The 13,677-nt window shown below is 44.9% G+C and overlaps 1 protein-coding gene across 6 annotated transcripts in view; it reads left to right on the forward strand.

The window, feature by feature from the left end:
* Positions 1 to 13,677, forward strand: part of ST3GAL3 (ST3 beta-galactoside alpha-2,3-sialyltransferase 3) — a 233,153-nt gene that overhangs the window by 100,279 nt on the left and 119,197 nt on the right. The window lies entirely within an intron of this gene.

The following is a 13,677-nucleotide window of genomic DNA, read 5'->3' on the forward strand; positions in this document are numbered from 1 at the left end:
CTCCCATGATTCATGTGTGGCATATGCGGCCAGGGCCTCCCCGGGCAGGAGATGGGAGGTAATAGTACATCATTGCTCTCACGAAAACTGTGCTGCTAATGTGAGGGTCTGCTTTTCTGGTTTCTTCTGAGAGTCATTGTAGCATAACGAAAAGAATCAGCCCTGGGTTGGTTCAGCGGCATCCCTGCTAGCCTACTTCATGATTGGGGAATCTTGAACATATTTCCCCTCTCTAAACCTCTGTTTCCTCATCTGTAAAATATAGTACCTGCCTCATGGGGCTGTGTAGGTGACAGTACTGAGAACAGCATGAATACAAAGGAAGATGCTCAATAAATAGTAGTTCCTCTCAGTCCCTTCATTCTGCAAGCCTGACAGCCCATTTGGAACTATTGCCAACTTCCTCCTCCACCCAAGCCATGGCATATATTACATATGCTTAATATACCCCATGACTTTTTTTTTTTTTTTAGAGATTGTACAGTGACATTTCTTAAGAAATGATAGAGCTGTTTTGGCTAGGATAGGTCCTCATTCCATTTACTGCCATTCCGTTTATACTTAGCAATTCATCATAGCCCAGAGATTGGAGCCAAAAACCACTTTAAAGAAGATCTGGCAGCAGAGCTGCTTCTCTGGGTAGATGGAGTTTTCTTGCCTCGTGGACTATCCTGCCCATATGACTTTATGAATTATAATTCGAAACATTGCAATTTTCTGATAGAACCAAGTTCATGTTTTTATCCCATAAAATACCAAACTTGATATACCTCAATAATGCTCCTTAAATTGGTGTTCATGGGGAATATTTGTGGTTGTCATCAGTAGCAGTCATTTAATAAGCATCTGCTTCGTGCCAGGTACAGTGACTGCTGATTGGAATTTGTGGTGGTCCACTACAATGAAAAAAGGAAGTGGGTCACTCAAAACGGAAATGCCAGTAGCATGTTAGGCTCATCATGTACAACCGTATTCCTTGAAATTCCATTCTGGGGCTCAATAGCCTGAAGGTGAGGCTACAGTAGGACATCTGGCTTCAGGAACCTTCAAGAAGCTCTCTCTTTTGTCCTGGAACAGGATGTGACTGCACAGCCTGGTGCTCCCAGTTGCACATCAGAATGTAGGTAGGAAGTAATACTCATGTGCTGTACTAGGACAAACAGGAGAGGACTTGGAGTTGTCTACATAGGGCATTGTGAAAACATTTGTGATTTTTAAAAAAATATTACAGAACTGTGATGAACAGGCCTGGTGTGGTGGCTCACACCTGTAATCCCAGCACTTTGGGAGGCCAAAGCAGGAGGATCAGTTGAGTCCAGGAATTTGAGACTAGCCTGGGCAACATGGTGAAACCCTGTCTCTACAAAAAAATGCAAAAATTAGCCAGGTGTGGTGGCATTGCACCTGTAGTCCCAGCAGCATTGCGCCTTTCGTCCCAACTACTCAGGAGGCTGAGATGGGAGGGTCACCTGAGCCCAGGAGGTCAAGACTGGGGTGATCCGAGATTGCACCGCTGCACTCCAGCCTGAGCGACCGAGTGAGACCCTGTCACAAACAAACAAACAAACAAACAAAAAAGAACTATGATAAGCCAAATGAAACACGAAGTATTGAGAAATGTATTAAATGTTGAATTGCTATACCATAAAAATCTTTTCAAGTTTTTAATTAAAAACTTGAGCTTGTTTCAGTGTTCATAAATTTTTATCCAGGAGTTTTGCCTGGGAAGGCTTCACATAACTCCTGTCAAGGCTTTTTCATGCTACTCTCTTAAAAAAAAAACTCAGTTATCATCAAAAAGAAATTTCATTCACACAAATAACTGACAAAAATGTAAAATCCTATGTGTACTTATTCAGATGTTTACAGCAGCTGAAATTATATTTTAAAAATCCAACAGCTCTTCTTTCATCAAAATTGTAAGATTGAAATTTCTTCAGTTAGAACAAATGGATTTCAAATCTAATCTCACTTTTTTGTATCAGATATTTCAAAATAGCATGAAACTCTATTGCAAAATGTGTATGAATTCTTAGAGCAGTCACCCTGAGTTGGTTGGAGATCATAAGAGGCTACACTCAATGCACATAAGCAGAGATATTACCCGATACGTGAGGACGGGTGTGTTGCCCTTCACCTGGAGCTGTGCTCCCCTGGGAGTCCCCACCTGGCCTGCCTGCCACTGACCAGCGGCCTCTTGGGCAACACTCTGCTCCATGAGTTTTTCATGCAACATTTTTCATGGAACATAATTTTTACTTGAAAGTACAATTGACAGACTGTGGCTTTTCAGACTCTGGAATTTGGCAGACATTTTCTCAGTAATGAAAGTGAGCATTATCACTTCAGGGGAAATAACTGACAGTATTTTGTTGCCAGTGATAAAATGTTATTCCATGTGATATCTTCTCAGTACTTAAATTTTAAATTAAACAAGGGTTGGAGGCTGACCCTGTGTTACGGCCTCACAATTGGTCAGTTTTTGTTTTGTTTTGTTTCTGTTTTTAAGACAGAGTCTCGCTCTGTTGCCCAGGCTGGAGTGCAATGGCATGATCTCGGCTCATTGCAGCCTCCACCTCCCGGGTTCAAACGATTCTCCTGCCTCAGCCTCCCAAGTAGCTGGGACTACAGGTGCATGCCACCACACCTGGCTAATTTTTGTATTTTTAGTAGAGACGGAGTTTCACTGTGTTGGCCAGGCTGGTCTTGAACTCCTGACCTTGTGATCTGCCTGTCTAGGCCTCCCAAAATGCTGGGATTACAGGTATGAGCCACTATGCTTGGCCTGGTCGGTTTTTGTAAATGCTCCCTACATGGCTTGTAAAGAGGCCAGGCACAGTGGTATGCACCTATAGGGCTGAGGTGGGAGGATCACTTGGGCCCAGCAGTTTGAATCCAGCCTGGGCAGCATAGCAAGATCCCGTCTCAAAGAAAAAAAAAAGGAAACTCTCCATTTGTTGGATGTAAGGTTCTCAGTATGTCTGTTAGTTTAAATTTAGTAATTGTTCTGTTTACGTCTTCTGAATTCTCACACTTTGTGAGCCTGATTTTTCAGTGGTTTATGATGGTATACCAACTGTGTATTTTTCTTCTAATTCTGTTAATTTTGCTTTATAAGTAACAAGGTTTCATTATTACATGTATTCATACTTTAATACATGGCATCCTTTTGTTTATGTCCAGTTTCTGAACCTTCTAAGAGTTTACATCAGTGTTCCAGTGTTCATCCAACAAGTTATATGAATCTTTTGCTATGACATCTAGACTGACTTATTCCTTTAAGGCAGCAGTGTAAGAGTTAGTGATTAATTTCAAAGACATCTGAAAAAGCACTTTGTGTATTCACAGCTCTGACTTGGTACACGTGCAGGAGGGGAAGGGCAGGGATTTGCATCAGCCCACTCCCCACCTGGAGCTGGGCAGAGACACACGTGCTCCTTGGTCAGTGATTTTTGTAATCCTGGGCTTTCCAGCCTGACCGAGGCAGGAAGCCTAAGCCATCAGACTAAACATTTCTGCTGGCTTTCTGCTTTGATACCTGGGGAGGAGAGTATTTTCAGGTGCTAGGAGAGCTGGAATATCAGTGCATATTGTGCCTGACTAACCCAGGATTCCTAGAGTGTTCTGTTCTTAGTACAGATCTGGGATCACTGAGCTGCTGGTGAGACCCAGAGTTTCATGCCACTATCCCAGAGGTGAATTGTCCCTGAAGTGTTGGTACACTCAAAATAGCAGTTCCTCTGTATAAGGCAAATTCACATGCAACTCCAAGCACACATTTGTATAAAGGAGATGCGCTGGGATCTGTAACCTTGCCCTACACCAGCAGTAGAGAAGCTCTGCTCCTATATTCCTGGAGCATAATGCCTATGCCTTCCTGATTGCTTTCTTTTCTCATTTACACTTCCTAAAGATGATGCTTAAATTTTCCTGCTAGTCAGGGAACTCTGTGAGGGGCCACACACAGATTTAATAGTCAGTAACATGACTGTGAGGCTGGGGCTGAGAGTAAAGTTCTTGTCAGGTAAGAACCTTGGTTGGGATGGAGCAGGCAGACGCCAGTGACTCAGGTGACTCAGGAAGTCTTTGTGGAGAGGGTTAAATTTCAGGCCTTTATACATGATGGGAGGGAACTACCTTGGCAAACTGGGAGTTCTTAAAAGAGAACCCCAAAGCAAAACCCAGAAAATAGAAGGTGTGAAGGGCATTAAATAGTGTGGCAGACAGTTGGGCCTAAGAAGAGCCAGAGGAGGCTCGCTGTGGGCAGGTGATAGTGATGTAATCAGATAGGCTGGGAGCCAGGAAGGGCCAGAGCAAGGGAATCACTGCAGTCAAAGATGTCGGGCGAGGGAGAAGGACAGGGAGAGGAAGAAGCCCCTGCTGCTGCCATCACTGCTACCACCAACACTGCCCCCTCACTGCAAGGGTTAGAGGAAGACAAATACTCCAGGTCTCAGGGCTACTTATTAGGCTGCCTTGCTTATTTGGTCACTCTATCCACTCCTCCATCCATTCAGTACATTTATGGAACGCCAGCTCTGTGCCAGACGTGATGTTAGGTGCAGAGGTGAGCCCTGCCCCTTAGGAGGACCCAAATCCATATAAGCTAGGATAGTTTAATTGAAAGCAACAAAAACTGACTGGGGATAACTGTTTTTAAAAAGGAATTTACCAGAAGGACATGGGTATACACAGAATCTAAACATCCAGCTCTCAGGAAGAACATGAAGGGCAGCCCCAGGAATCTAGGTTGCAGGAACAAGTGGTCCCTCTCTTCAGCACGTTATTTTCCTCCCTGGTGTTGCTGAGTTTAAGGAAGAAATTGTCCCACTAACCTAGCTTTTGTCAGGTGCCTACACTTTGGACATAAATCCCATCGACAGTCTCACCGCTTGCCTGCAATGGGAGAACAACAGTTCCCTGAAGGAAACCCAAGGGGCTTGTTTCTAAAAGGACAGAAACAACAGATGTGCACTGCAGGTTCATGAGTAAGTTTTGGAAGGGCTGGAGAGCACATATAAGGTTTAGGCTAACAAGTTAGATCAGAGAAGATGTCGTTCATTCAACATTCCTCCCACATGCCAAGCATAGTGTTAGGTGATGCAACTGTGAGGAAAAGAAGAGCCTTAGTGAACATCTAGACTAGCAGAGGAGAGGTACCTGTCGGTAAATGTATAATTACAAACTGGAGAAAGTACACTGTGGCACAGGAGCATGTGAAGGGTGAGGTCTACACAGGGAGGACAAGGAATGCTCTTCTTTTTTTTTTCTTTTTTGATGGAGTCTCACTCTGTTGCCCAGGCTGGAGTGCAGTGGTGCAATCTCGGCTCCCTGCAACCTCCACCTCCCAGGTTCAAGCAGTTCCCCTGCCTCAGCCTTCTGAGTAGCTGGGATTACAGGAACGCACCACCATGCCTGGCTAATTTTTGTATTTTTAGTAGAGACAGGGTTTCACCACGTTGGTCAGGCTGGTCTTGAACTCCTGATCTTGTGATCCGCCTGCCTCGGCTTCCCAAAGTGCTGGGATTACAGGCCTGAGCCACTGTGCCCGGCAAGGAACGCTTTTCTAAAAGAGGGCCTTCGAACTAGGGTCTAAAGAATGAGCAGGAATTAACCGAATAAAGAGGTGGCTTATTCTAGGAACTGAAAGAGGCCAAAATCACCAGAGCACAGAGCAAGGGAGACAATAGTGTAAGACAGGGCTGGAAATTTAGGGAAAGATGTAAAGTTCCTTGTACTATAAAAACATCTGTGAAATTGAACTTTGGTGATGGCCTTAAATTATCTTGAAGGATGAGCAAGGTGAGTGAAGGCATTGTAGAAATGTCACCTGCAGTAGCTAACTCTCAGACATAAAGGCTGCCTAGAAGGGAGTGGCAGATGAGGTTGAGAAGACAGATCAAAAGGTTGCCACATGAACCAAGCAACAGTGAAGACTCAAGCAAAAGCAATGATGGGATAGGGAGGGGAACAGGGTCTGTATGTAGAAATGAGAGACATTAGGGTTTCACCAAAAATTTCCTTCTTGGAGGACTACATGATAATGCCATCATTTAAAAACAAGAAGGATCAAGGCTGGAAGACTGGGGAACAGGCAGAGATAAGTCTGATTTGCACCATTTTGAGCTAGAGGTAACTGTGGGCCATTTAGGAATAATGTGTAGGAAATAACCAATGTGAAAAGGGATTGAGAAATTATATAATTTAATTTTTTTGTTTTGAAACGGGGTCTCACTTCCGTTGCCCAGGCCGGAGTGCAGCAGTGCAGTCATGGCTCACTGTAGCCTTAAATTTCCGAGCTCAGGTGATCCTCCCACCTCAGCCTCCCCAGTAGCTGGGACCACAGGTGCACACCACCATGCTCGAGTAATATTTTATATTTTTAGTAGAGACCAGGTTTCACCATGTAGCCCAGGCTGGTCTCACACTCCTGGGCTCAAGCGATCTGCCTGCCTTCGCCTCCCAAAGTGTTGGGATTACAGGCGTCAGCCACTGCACCCATTAGGGAAAATATTTTAAATAAAGAGAAAGGCGTGTTCAAAGGCCTGGAGATTATAAAGTTATGTTGGAGAAAGATAAAACAGATCAGCCTGGCAGGAACATCAAATATGGCAGGGGTGATGCTGGGAATCAAGAAATGAAGTAGGAGGCTGGGCACGGTGGCTCATGCCTGTAATTCCAGCACTTTGGGAGGCTGAGGTGGGTGGACTACCTGAGGTCACGAATTCAGGACCAGCCTGGCCAACATGGTGAAACCCCGTCTCTACTAAAATACAAAAATTAGCTGGGTGTGGTGGCACACCCCTAAAATCCCAGCTACTCGGGAGGCTGAGGTAGAATTGCTTGAGCCTGGGAGGCAGAGGTTGCAGTGAGTCAAGATCATGCTACTGCGCTCCAGCCTGGCCAACAGAGCGAGACAGTATCAAAAAAAAAAAAAAAAGTAGGAATGGTAGCTACAGGCTAGGTCTTGAGGGACCTTGTAGATGAAGAGATTGGGATTTGTTCTGAGATCAGTAGAGTCCAACCAAAGGTTTTAAGCAGAATTGTGATATGGCCATATTTATCTTACAGAAAAATAGCTCTGATTACAGCATAGAGCATGTATTAGACAGGCACAGGGAGACCGGGCTATAACAGGAGGCTGGTACAGCAATCCAGGTGAGAAGTAAAGGTGTCTAGGCTGAGGGGACTAGAAATGGAGAAAATTAAGTAGATTTGAGGTCCATTTAGAACATGGAATTAAAAGGACATAGTAATGAATTAGAAGAAAGGAGAGAGAAGCAGGAATGAAGGAATTCTCCCAGGTTTCAAGCTTGGGCAGCTGGGTGAATAGTGGTGTTGTTCGTTAAGGTGGGAAATCCAGAAAGAGGTTCTGGGTGTGTGTGAGGGTGAAGATGAACTTGGGGGGTATGGTTTAGGTTTTAAGTGCCCGTAGGACACTGAACTGGAGCTGTCCAGGAGGCAGCTGGATATACACATGTGATGCTCAGCCAGGCACAGCCGCTCACACCTGTAATGCGAGCATTTTGGGAGGCCAAGGCAGGTGGATTATGAGGGCAGGAGTTCAAGACTGGCCTGGCCAACATAGTGAAACCCTGTCTCTACTAAAAATACAAAAAATTAGCCAGGCATGGTGGCGGGTGCCTGTAATCCCAGCTACTCAGGAGGCTGAAGCAGGAGAATCACTTGAACCCGGGAGGCGTTGGTTGCAGTGAGCTGAGATCGCGCCACTGCACTCCAACCCAGGCAACAGTGTGAGACTCCATCTCAAAAAAAAAAAAAAATAGTGGAGCTCAGGAGAGAAGGCCGAACAGGAACAAGAGATTTGGTTTGGGCACAATGGAAAGATAATTGGGCAGGCTAAACTGAGTGTTGAGCAAGGTGAAGTCTAGGCTGAATAAAGAAAAAATGAGGAAAGGAGAAACGACTGAAAAAAAAACCAGAAAAAAAATATGGAAATATTTTCAGATATTGAACAATTGGTAGCACAGGGCACTGATCTCTGAAATAAGGGAAGCAGATGAGGTTAGTCCTGTAATTGCCCAAGCCAACTTCCTGGAGAGTTTGCAGTCCACGTTGCAGGGAAGGAGAACCCAAGAGTCTGAAGGTGAGGTAACAGTTGAGCATTTGAGGAGGCCAGGGCAACTAGAATTCACAGATCATCAGAGAGGAGAGAACTGCACAGAGAGAGAGCTCAGGGGATTTGTTGCAGGTCCCCCTTGGACTTCTCAGCTGATGGGATATGTGGTACATGTGGATGGGAAAACTACCAGAATCTGGGGAAAGAACCACTGGAAAGGGGCAGCCAGAATAATCCCTAGAGGTCACACAGGGCTGGGAATTGTGGGAAAACTGTATAATGCATGGAGTATCACATAGTGTACTCAGGAAGGTATTGCCTTATCTGTGGGGCAAAATTAATAACAGTGCACAATTAGCCTTAGACTAAGTGACTTAATTGTATCTCAGAAATACTTAAGGAATGCACAGGTATCCTATCCCCAACAAGGTAAAATTCACATAGCTGGCAGCCAATCAGAAATTACAAGGCAATTTAGAAAAGCATGAATATACAACCAATAATGAGTGAAAAAACAATCAGTAGAAGCAGGCTTAGAGATGACACAAATGAGAGAATTAGGGGCATTATGTCCTATTCCTATATTCATGAAGGCAGAGGAAAGCATGAGAATATTAAGGAAAGGCATGGAAGATTCAAAAAAGAACTCCCAGAGATGAAATACACAGTGTCTGAGATGAAAAATTTACCGGATGAATAATCAGCAAATTAGACACTATAGAATAAAAAAAGTGAACTAGAAGATACAGCAGTAGAAACTATCTAAAATGAAACAGAGTGAGGGCTGGGTACAGTGGCTCAAACCTGTAATCCCAGCACTTTGTGAGGCCAAGGAAGGAGGATAGCTTGAGGCCAGCAGTTCAGCCTGGGCAACATAGTGAGACCCCTGTCTCTACAAACGTTTAAAAATTAGCTAAGTGTGGTGGTGCTTGTCTGTAGTCCTAGCTACTCAGGAGGCTGAGGCAGGAAAATTGCTTGAGCCTAGGAGTTGGAGGCTGCAGTGAGCTATGATTGTGCCACCACACTCCAGGCTGGTCTACAGGTTGAGACCCTTGTCTCAAAAAAAGAAAAGGGCTGGGTGTGGTGGCTTACACCTGTAATCCCATACTTTGGGAGGCTGAGGTGGGTGGATCACTTGAGGTCAGGAGTTCGAGACCAGCCTGGCCAATGGTGAAACTACGTCTCTACTAAAAATACAAAACTTAGCCAGGCGTGGTGGCATGTGCCTGTAATCCCAGCTACTCAGGAGACTGAGGCAGGAGAATCGATTGAACCCCGGAGGCGGAGGTTACAGTGAGCCAGGATTGCACCACTGTACTCCAACCTGGGCCACAGAGCGAGACCCTGTCTTAAAAAAGAAAAAGAAAAGACACATAGAGTGAAACATTACTGGGGGAAAAAAATGAACAGACCACTGGTGAGCTATGGGACTTCAAGCAGCCCTAACACACGTGTTATTGGAGCCCCTAAAAGAAAGAGGAGGGCAGAAAAATATTTGAAGAAATAAGAACCAAATTTTTTTCAAATGTGATTAAAATCCACAGATCCAAGAGCCCCAAGGATGCCAAACACAGGAAAGATGATGAAAATCGCTGCAAAGTATGTCATAAGCACTCCCCTCTCATTCCCACAGGTGCTTGGCAGAGGAGAGGAAAAGCAGCGTCCCCTGGAGAGCCTCAAGAAAAGCTTTGTAGGGTCTGCCAGGCTTCAGTTGTGGCAGGAGGTAGAGAGGGGTGACCCAGTTGGTTGGAATCGTGAGTCAGAGGGCATTATGAGAAGGGTTGTCAGAGGACCGAGGATGAGAGAAATGGGGTCCATGGCTCATTGTAACTGGCTCTGAGATTTACAGCTAAATCTAAACTCCGAGATTTAGCTAGCTCTTTAGTTTTTCAAAGATTATTTCTATTGTTTGCAAGGGGACTTTATTTGTTCAGTACAACACATTTCTTCTGGTAATGCTCCTTGTAACCATGTGTATCACATGGGAGTCATCATTTTCCAGAAACCCTGTCTCCTCAGTCTCTGTGACTAGAACAGAACGAAGTGCTGGTGCACGCTCCACCAGCCCTAGCCTTTCCCCAGGAGTTTCGCCCTTGGGAGCAGAGGGCCTAATGCAATCCCTTGCCAGTGGCAAAGCGGAAGATGTTTGCCTACAGGTTGCTGGTGGCCACGTTGCCTCACTCACGAAGAAAGCTCACCAGGGGAGAGTACAAACAATAGAGGGAGGCCCGATGGCCTCCCCGATGGCCTCCCTCTATTCCAGTCACTCTTGGTCACCCCTGAGACCCTCCACACTCTGGCCCTTCCTATGTTTTGGTTATGTGAACCACTAAATCACCCTGTTCACCTGAGTTAGTGCAACCAGTATGTTAAGCATGCAAGAAATGTCGAGGGATCATCACAGACACCTTCATTTTGTCTCCCACTGTTCCCTTAAAATGTTTTCATGTCTTTAATACATCTGAAGTAATAAGAATTCCATAGTCGCAGTGAGTTGCCATTTCCAAACTTAGAGGGTCCCATCTTGTGTAACAGTCACAGCTTTCAATTCATAAAAGCTGCAGTTGCTCCCTTCCCTGCAATAGGGCTTAGTGCTGGCAGGTGCCTGGTGGGGAAAGGGCATGCCCTGCTTGTCTTTCCTCTTCCCTCCTCTCCCATATGCCTCTGACATATCCAAGATTGCTGTGGGAGTGAGAGAGAATGAGCAGTAAAGACCTAGAGTGTTTGCACTCTCTGGACCTGACAAATAGTTAAAGCTGACTCTGATGGGGTGCTTTTGTGAGTATTCTGATGACCCCTTTCCGTCTTAGGGGCCTCTTCCCGTGGTTACCCCGGTGTGGGTAATGCCCATGTCTCCGCCTTGCTCCTCACTTCTGTAGCTCCTGGGAGTCCCAGCATCTACCGGCTACTTCTGTTGGCCGAGGGCCAGTCAACCCTCCAGGCAGATCTTCTGGAAAGGACCTGAAATGAGCCCACACCAGCTCCTTCATGTATTAGTTTTTGCCACAGATTCTGGGAATGCAGGCCAGTCCCCATGCAGTGCTCTCCTGCAGCAGCCCACCCATTGCCCTTTGTGTCCTCTAGACTTGTTGGGTAGGAGGTGCCCCAGGCAACCCACTGTGTTCTCTAAACCTTAAGGCCATGTTAGGCGTCCTTCAGAGGCTGGAGTGAGAGACAAGTACCCCGCCTGCCCTGTTCATAACACAGCTCCCGACAAAGACATTTTTCAAATCCTGTCTCCCTTCATCTCTAGCAACTGATTGCTATTTATATTTGATGTAGGGAAGGCCTTTAGAATTACATGATATGTATTAAGAGATTTCCTTTGAAAATCTGCATCTTAGTCTAGCACTTCACTGTGGTGTCTGAAATGTATCACCTTATAGGCCTGGCTAAAATTTTATTTCGAGCATCCTGTTACCCTAATTTGATTTGGACTTGTGACTGTTGTGACCAAATAATCCTGATAATAGTCAACAGATATTTATTGAGCATCTGCTGTGGGCAGCTACAGCCCTCATGAGTTGTCAGTCCACATAATCTTTACATTTTTCTTGAATCCATTTGCCAATGTTTATAAACTTAGAAATTTTACCTTAAAAATCCAGATTCCTGCCTTGAAAAAATCAGAAGATGTGGTAATGCGGGGCCTGAGTTGCTGCCTGGCATAGTTAGCAGGAACTAGTGGGAGCCACCCTTCAGCAGGGCACACACTCTCCAGATGGACTCAGTTCCCTCTGGGCTTTGACGCTAGAGCCACGGGTGAGCTGCCATTTATCATCAGTGGGCTCACAATTACCTTTCCTTAAATTATTCTGGTACTCCTGTCTCTTTTCTGAGGGCTGTGGGGGGTACAGTGATCCTTCACCGTGTTGCCCAGGCTAGGGTGCAGTGGCGTGATCACAGCTCACTGCAGCCTCGATCTCCCAGGCTCACGCCATCCTCCTACCTCAGCCTCTGGAGTAGCTGGTACTACAGGTGTGCACCAGCATGCTCAGCTAATTTTAAAAAATTTGTTTGAATAGATGAGGGCTCACTATGCTACCCAGGCTTATCTCAAACTCCTGAACTCAAAACAACCCTCCCAGCTTGGTCTCCCAAAGTGCTGGGATTACAGGTGTGAGCCACTGTGTCCTGCCCTCATATCTCTTAATGAAAGAGAGAAAACAATAGATAGACCAGGAGAGACATGAAGGGACAAACTTGCTTTAGAAATGCAGAGTTCTTAGAATTGTAATATGCAGTGTGTGTGTGCGTGTGTGTGTAAAACAAAACAAAACTAAGATGCCATTGGCAAATAATAAACCACAGATATAATTATTTTTACTATACAGAAAATATATGGGAGGAAAAACAGTGAATTGAAAAAAAAAAAGACATTCCAACAGGATTTGTTTTTTAATGCAACTAAAATAAGTAGTGTGAGCTGCTGTATAAGAGTATTACATTCTCCCACTTCCCTCATTTGTGTTATGCTCTTGCTTGGCCCCTGACATTTGAATTTGCAACAATGAGGGAAACATTCTCTGGCCTCTCTTGAAGGAATCCGCCTAAGTATGGATTCATTGTCTAAGGGAGTCTTAGCTCAGGTCTGAGGAGCAGCAGCACGAGACTTCCCCCAGGGTTGTCACCACACAGGGAAAAAGTAACGGGTATTTGGCAAGTTGATAAGGCTTCCTTTTTATGGAATGATAAGATAGGATTATTGAGAGAGCACTTAACTTTGACACTAACTCTCTGCAAATTGTATTTTTAGTTTTATTTTATATTTAAGTCTTTTTTTTTGTTTTTCTTACCAATGTTTGTAAGTTCTTGATATGTTAAGGCAAGTCTTTCATCCATTTGCCTGCGTTAGAGCAAAACCAGAATTATTTTGAGGAAAGGCTTTCACTTGCTCAAGGCCATTCTCTTGGGAGGTAAGCCTTGTGTTGAGTTGTGTGTCCTAGTTGGTAGCTTCAATTTTAAGAAGAGGATTTATTCTCTCTCCACAGCTCAGATGATTTTGAAAGCAATGGGTCTGGCCTTAATTGGCCTTGCAGAACGACTCCTGGGAGGTACTTGTCAGCGTGTGTGACTTCCCTCTTTTTGCTGTTCACTGCTTATTAAAGCCTGAGTTCCTCGAAAGCTTTGCTGCCTGGCCTTTTCCATCCAGTATTTTGGTATTCTGTTTTACCCTCAGACTGAGCCAGGCCAGCTAAGAACTGCATTCATAGGCCACCTTATTTTGGCTAGACACACACACACACACACACACACACACGCACACGCACACATACTGCAACTATGGAGCAGAGCCATAAGAAATAATCCCATGACACTTCCTATCATTTTCCTTATACAAATGTTTTTGAGGACACAGGAAATTTTCCTTAAGTCTTAGTATCAAGAATAGCTGTGATTCTCCTGGTTTATTTTCTAGATACTGCTGAACCATGAAATCAGTGCTTTGCACTTAGTTTTAGCTATGGAAAATCTTGAGGACAGATCTGTAATCTTCCTCCAGCAAGCACACACAGCCCTAGGATATTCACTTTTACTATTTTCCTTACCCCACCTGCATTTTCCTAAGTTTATGTCCACTTTGGCCCCCAGGTTTA

The sequence above is a fragment of the Macaca thibetana genome, chromosome 1, assembly GCF_024542745.1.
Source record: "Macaca thibetana thibetana isolate TM-01 chromosome 1, ASM2454274v1, whole genome shotgun sequence".
Taxonomy (NCBI): domain Eukaryota; kingdom Metazoa; phylum Chordata; class Mammalia; order Primates; family Cercopithecidae; genus Macaca; species Macaca thibetana.